Below are 6,670 nucleotides of genomic sequence, written 5' to 3'. Positions count from 1 at the left end.
TAGCTTATTGTTTAGGAATATTTCTATAATGTAGGCAAGTTCTTAAGAACCGTCAGCTGTTATTTATAGTAGAGGTATTCACATCCATAATTCTTAGTGGAAAACCCAAAGGGCTTTGATGTTATTTTTATTTCACCCATTAGAAAAATTATAAAAAATACTGAAAACCAGACAGAATTATAGCTCATCACATTATTGTAGGCAAACACTCTTGTCAGCCACCCTGGATGTCCTCTGCGTATCCTGTCACAGTTCACAATGCTCGTCCCCAATCCCACAAAAGTAACCATTACGTTGATTTCAGTACTAATCACTTTCTTGTATTTCTTTAGTGTTTTATTGCCCAAGTGTGTATCTCTACACACTATTTTTTATCTTACTCATTTAAAATTGTTATGAGCTGTATCTTTTACATCCCTTTTTACACGTTCCCTCTTCTCTCTTTTTCTTAAAATTTACCTGTTGGAGAACCTGGTCTTAGGATTCACAGTTTCCCACCGTCTGTATTGTGCTGATTGCCGGCTCATGGCACAATTCAGCATGCTCCTCTGTCCTCTGGACGTTGACACCTGGGTCCAGAGGTTTGAGCAGACTTTGGGCACGACTGTCCGCTTCAGTCTTTTTGTGACGTCGGCTAAACTTGACACTCGGTGCCGAGATCCAGTGATTTATTGTGGGTTGGAGAATATTCTAATTCTATCATTTCTTTTATGTTTATTACTTGGAACATTTTTGTAAAGAGATGTTTCCCCCACATCTGTGATTTGGTTAACCGGTGGTAATGTTCATGTAGCAAAAGAAAAACAAATATTTGGATTTTCCCCTTTATTTACCAATTTTCAAGATAAACTTTTCCCTGTCATCTTCTAGCTATCACTTTTTTAAACGGTATTGTGAACTAACGTGAGTTCACACACGTTTCATAGACTTTAATCCACTTTAAATGTTACCTTACTCAAGCTCAGATGGTCTCGTCTTTGGCCATCGGTGTCTCAAAACGTTGCCTCTGAATCCTTTTGACACTACTCTTGCAATCTTTGGTAGCCTCCTTGCCGTCTTACATGACAAAATATTCCAGGCCCAGCTTGTAAGTTTCCTGCCCCAGACCTGGAATCGGCCGTTTTGCCCAGAAACCTGGTCATTTTCAGTGAGAAATGGCATTTCAGTGCTATACTCAAGGCTGTTAAACTCATTGCAACTAGACTTACCATTGTTTCTGGGAGGGAGCTAAGAAATATCTTTGCCTTTTAAAGACAAAACACTTCATGAGTTTTATTTTTTTTAATATATATTTTTTATTGATTTCAGAGAGAAGGGAGAGGGAGAGAGAGATAGAAACATCCATGATGAGAGAGAATGATGGATTGGCTGCCTCCTGCACACCCCACACTGGGAATCGAGCCCCCAACCCGAGGATGTGCCCTGATGGGGAATCGAACCATGACCTCCTGGTTCATAGGTGGACGCTCAACCACTGAGCCACACTGGCCGGGCCATGAGTTTATTTTGATACTTGGAAGTCAAATGGAGTACTACAATATAATCCTTTTTTTTTTTTTTTCCAACTGTATTTTCATTTTTTCCTATACTGAGAATTCTGGTTTTCCAAGACGGGCCACGATAGAATATCACACAGATATTCATTTCTTTCATTACCTTACACATGCCACAGTTTCAGAATAACAGTGCTAATACAACCACCACCAATATGTGATGAAAACAATTAAACGTTTTCTATCCTCCCCCTACTTTTTAAAGCTGTACTACATCAACATCTTCAGAACAGTTTCGTATGGAATCACATACTGTACTCCCTCTCTCCTCCCCCAGTTAGTCTTAGTTCTCCAAGTAACTGTGTTCAGTGCTTGCCACCCGCCCGGATTTGATAGTTTGACTGTTTTTCATATCTGACTCTTTAAGGATGAATCCAGGACATAGAATAATGTTTCTGTCTTGAAAGCAAGCAAAGAAGCTATGAAGACTAGTTAAAATTTTATTTGGTTGCAGTTAGCTTTTGAATTGTAATCAATTATAAACTGTTTTTTTTTCTTACACAAAAATGTAGTCGTAATCATGGTGTCCAAAGTATCTACAGTAAACTACCCATTCCTCTTTAAAGTCTTGCTTACGACCCTGCCACCCACTACAAGGGGATTAGAACACCGTAAAGCCGAGGAAGCTGAGGGCCTTCCCTCCTCCTTTAGATGGTGGCTTCACAGCTGTGAGCAAGTAACAGATGTTTAGTTTCACAACCTCTTCCTCCACTCGGGATGAGTCATCCAATAAAGCGCACAAGGAGGGAGGTAATCATCAGACTGAAGATCTGGTTTTAGTCCCTAAAAAATAATTTCTGAGCGTCAGTGCTAGCCAGAGAGTAAATCTTGGTTCATTTAGAGCAGTACAACAGGCGTCTCTGAATCTGTAAAACTTGAAAAAGTGTCAAAACGTTAAGTCCCGTGTTCTAAATAAAGCTTTAAGTCACCCGGGAGCTCAGTGCAGCCGTCCTGCATTGGGTCCCTGGGTTCCTCTGGGGATGAGCGTGCCGCCTCCAGGAACCTCAGGCGCGGGCCGCCTGCATCACTTTGCCTTCTGAATTGTTTTGAGTTCTAAAACGGTCAAGTGCAGATATTCATTCTTTCGCGGTGCCTTTAACCTTTTCTATATATATATAAAAAAAAATCTTGTAATTCATTGTTTTAAAATAGGAAGACCAATATTTGAACTGTAGACTACTAACAGAAAGTGTCACGTTGTTCCTCGAGCCTCAGACGCAGCTTTTCCAAGGCCTTATCGGGGGATCGGAGTCACAGGTTTCTCTCCAAGGCTGACCTCTCCGAACCCTAGGAAACCTGGGGAGCTTTCCTCTCATTGCCTTCCACCCGGGCTTTGAACGTAGGTTGGAAGTTGGGTTGCGAGTCTGTGACCCTATGTTAAGACAGTTTCGGGTCACAGAGCCCGCTCCAGCGATGCCGCTTCATTACGTTCATGGGGTGCTCAGTCTTTCATGTGGAAGTGAGCTTACCAGTACTCCAGTTACTGAATGCTGAGTGTATAATTTGTACCTCTAGGCATTGAAGTTATTTTAAAAAGTCATTAAGAGGTTCCTTCTTTCCTTATGCAACTGCAAAAAAAACCATCTGTACGATCAGAATTTAACATGTGCAGGGTTTTTGTTTTTGTTTTTCCTTCTGTAAAAATGTATTGTGAGAAATAAAGAATGGCAGGACCATTGCTTTCATTAAAATATCTGTTGTGTCTATTCTTCAATATTGATCTGGATACATTTTGTACACAAACCGATTAACTTTTAAAATTGTCATTCAGCAGTATCTAGCACAAAACTATACCTTCACTAGGCCTCTCGGGAACGTTTGGTAATATCTGGAGACAAAGAATAACCATGCCCCACGTGTCACCAGTGTCGAGGTTTAGGAACCCTGGTTTAGGCCAGAGAAATGCTGATCACCATGGAGTTATTGGTTCTGCTCCCAAGGGGCTTCGCTGAAATGTAAAAGGTTAAATGTAGGTGAATTCGTCGTCTTCCTCTCTGCTAAATATGGACTAAGTTTTAGGTGGCTGAACCTGTCATGTGTACCCCAGTTCAGGATACACTCAAACATATGGAAGCTTTTTAGATTTCTTCACAAGAGGTACAGGCCAGAACACGGGTGTTATTGACGAGACCTGTGGTGAGTGACATTCGGCAAGGTAGAGGGGACCCAGGAGGAGTTGGGAAGACTTAGCATTGTCACCTAGGCTGCCTTTATGGAAGTAAAGAAGACAAAATATTACAGAGGGACACCTGGACCTGAGGTCCTTGAGGCTAAGAAATACATTTTTATCTTCTTACAGGACAATCATCTGGTATTTTATTTTTAAAAATATATATATTTTATTGATTTTTTACAGAGAGGAAGGGAGAGGGAGAGAGAGTTAGAAACATCGATGAGAGAGAAACATCAATCTGCTGCCTCCTGCATACCCCCCCCCCCCCCCCGCCCCCGTCCCCGGGGATGTGCCCTCAACCAAGGTACATGCCCCTGAGCGGAATCGAACCTGGGACTCTTGAGTCCGCAGGCTGACGCTCTATCCACTGAGCCAAACCGGTTAGGGCACTCATCTGGTATTTTAATCCTGCAGGTTTCAGAAAGCCACACACGCGGGTCTTGATTAAGGCTAATCATTGCCCCCAAAGTAGCCAGGTAAGAGGCTCAGCGAAGGTGAACCATGGGAAGGGATTGGTCAAGGCAGATTGGGTCGTGCTGCGGTTACAAACCCCCAGATCCCGGCACGCAGCTAAGGCACACTGTGGGCCCCGGCTGTTCTCCAGGCAGCTGCTCTCTAATCGCCGAGTTACAGGCTACGTGGATCTGAGGCATTTCTGTGTCACCGTGTGCTGCTCCTGACACCCCTCATCACAGCAGGCTGGAAAAGTGGCTGATGACACAGGTAGCACAGGCCCTATCGCCAAATACCGTTGGGGATGAGGGTGGCAACATAGGACCTTCGGAGGGACACCTTCAGCCCGTACATGCTTGTTGAACAGAAAAATGAATGTCTGACACATGGATCCGACCACTCCTGTTAGCTCCTCTGCATATCCTTTTCTCACTGGCAAGGTCTACATGGGGAGCAAATTTACTCAGCTCTGAATGGACTCCTTTTTTCCTGCCGTGTGAAAATGCATCTGGGCCCTTCACCTCCTTTTTCTTGCCCAGCTGGCACACAGTAAGACTTTCCAATAGAGGGCACTAGAGAGAAACTGCAGGAGGAAAAGGGCTGCAATTTCTGTCTAGTGCCCTCTATCGGCAATCTTCTGCAGTGCCCCGTGGCCAGCAGCACCCTGCAGACAGACGCTTCCTCCAGCATCCCTCTGGATGGTATCTCGCAGAATACCCGAGATACTTCTTTGCGAACAGATCGTTTTCCATGGGACCCTGGAGGACTGGTTTCCAGCAAGTTCTGACCGCTTAGCACCACAGTGACTTCTCTACCATCCAGTGAGCCACAGAGACCTCCCCGCAAGGCCTGGATCTGGGCCCTAGTGGTGGTGGGATAGAGCCTTTCTTTGGGTCCTCTATTTCAACCCTGTATTCCTTTATTGACAAAGCAGTATGGAACACTTCACAAATTTAGGTGTCATCCTTGCATAGGGGCCATACTATCTTCTCTGTGTTGTTCCAATTTTAGTATAGTGAGCCCTCAACCCTATAGTCTTTAGACTTTTCTACTTCTTATTCCAATCTGCTAAAATTAAAAAATTATTTATATTAAACTTTCTCAGTTCAAATTACTGTGTCTGTTCCAATGTCTCCTGATTTGACCTAGGCTGATCAATCAGGGTGTGCTGATTTTTCCCGAGCACCAACAAGAAATTTGCACGCTCCCATCCCGATTTTGCTGGCCGTGATAGAGGAAGAAGAGGTGGGAGTTGAGAATGCTGAGGTCCAAATCAAGGAAGTAATGGTTTCTTGGACCGAGGCGCCGATGTCTCATTCTCTGATTCACTTCCCGTTGGGTGTGAGACTGAAATGCTGACAGAACACAGAGATCCTGGCCGCTGGAACGGGAAGGAATGAAAGGAGGATTCGGACTCCTGACTCCCCGAGCCACCCTGCATGCTGCTCCCTTCCTGGCAATCAGGATGACGCTGCCTTGGCAACATACACGGAACTGGAGCTCAGTTTGGGGGCGGGTAGACATTTCAGAAGACAGAAGAAGAGGTCTCTGTCAGCAGCCAACTTTCTTCATTCATCTTCTCCCGAGACGCAGTTTGTCGGGGTAAACTGGGTATATGTTGCCCCAGAGTTACTGGTGACAAAGTCTGTAGGTGTAGCTCCATTCTCGGCTTTTCAACTGAACAGCCCTGCAGACATAACCAAGTCTTTGGTGTTTACTTTTTGGAAGTTCTCCTGAAGTGAGACTGATGGACAGGTGACTATTAGAACTGTAGGCCCAGGAAAAGCCCAGCTTGTATCACAGCACTGGGATCTATTAAAATCCATGAGCAGAATGTCCTAATTCCTTAGGAAGCCTCAGGCCATTTTGCACCCCAACACTTCCAATAGAAAGTGAGTTGCAAATGAATTACGCCACTCCTCTCTCCCCAAACGGGGTCAGCTGCTCTCACGTGCTTTTAGGTATTCCTTTGACCATAGCAACGGTCCCAGCAGGCAACATCAGAGCCGGAGTCGTGGACAGTAGAATTTTCACCGCTACCAAGTCAACTAAATGATGCCCATGAGACTCTGCTTTGCTTCATTTACTCTGCCCAGCAACAGATGGTACATATCCTGTGGTTCCTCCTCCTTTCTCCAGGTTCTAAATGGAAGTTCTCGTTGTAGTTGTATTTGTTCTGCATTGTGGCACACAGAAATGGTTGATAGGCAAAGGACTTGTACGCATGCATATAAGCATAACCAGTGGACGCAAGACACTGGGAGGGGGGAGAGGGCATGTGCTGGGGGGTAGGGGAGGCTGGGGGAAGGTCAATTGGGGGAAAAAAAGGAGACATATGTACTACTATTTGTAATACTTTAAGCAATAAAAAAAGAAAAAATAAATAAAAATAATTAATTGGACATTAACAAAAGAAAAGAAATGGTTGCTAGGAATCACCTTTATGATTTAGTCTAAGGCTGCAGGATTATGAGATGTTCAAGATTAAGAT

The 6,670-nt window shown here is 44.2% G+C and overlaps 1 non-coding gene across 1 annotated transcript; it reads right to left on the bottom strand.

The window, feature by feature from the left end:
* Positions 1 to 5,108: 5,108 nt before the first annotated feature.
* Positions 5,109 to 5,210, bottom strand: LOC114234030 (U6 spliceosomal RNA). Its single transcript, XR_008557840.1, has one exon. It is a non-coding gene; the product is annotated as a U6 spliceosomal RNA (small nuclear RNA).
* Between the last annotated feature and the right edge of the window lie 1,460 nt (positions 5,211 to 6,670).

Source organism: Eptesicus fuscus, chromosome 12 (assembly GCF_027574615.1).
Source record: "Eptesicus fuscus isolate TK198812 chromosome 12, DD_ASM_mEF_20220401, whole genome shotgun sequence".
Taxonomy (NCBI): domain Eukaryota; kingdom Metazoa; phylum Chordata; class Mammalia; order Chiroptera; family Vespertilionidae; genus Eptesicus; species Eptesicus fuscus.
The sequence above is the reverse complement of the archived record's forward strand: the minus strand, read 5'-3'. Positions and strand labels throughout refer to the sequence as shown.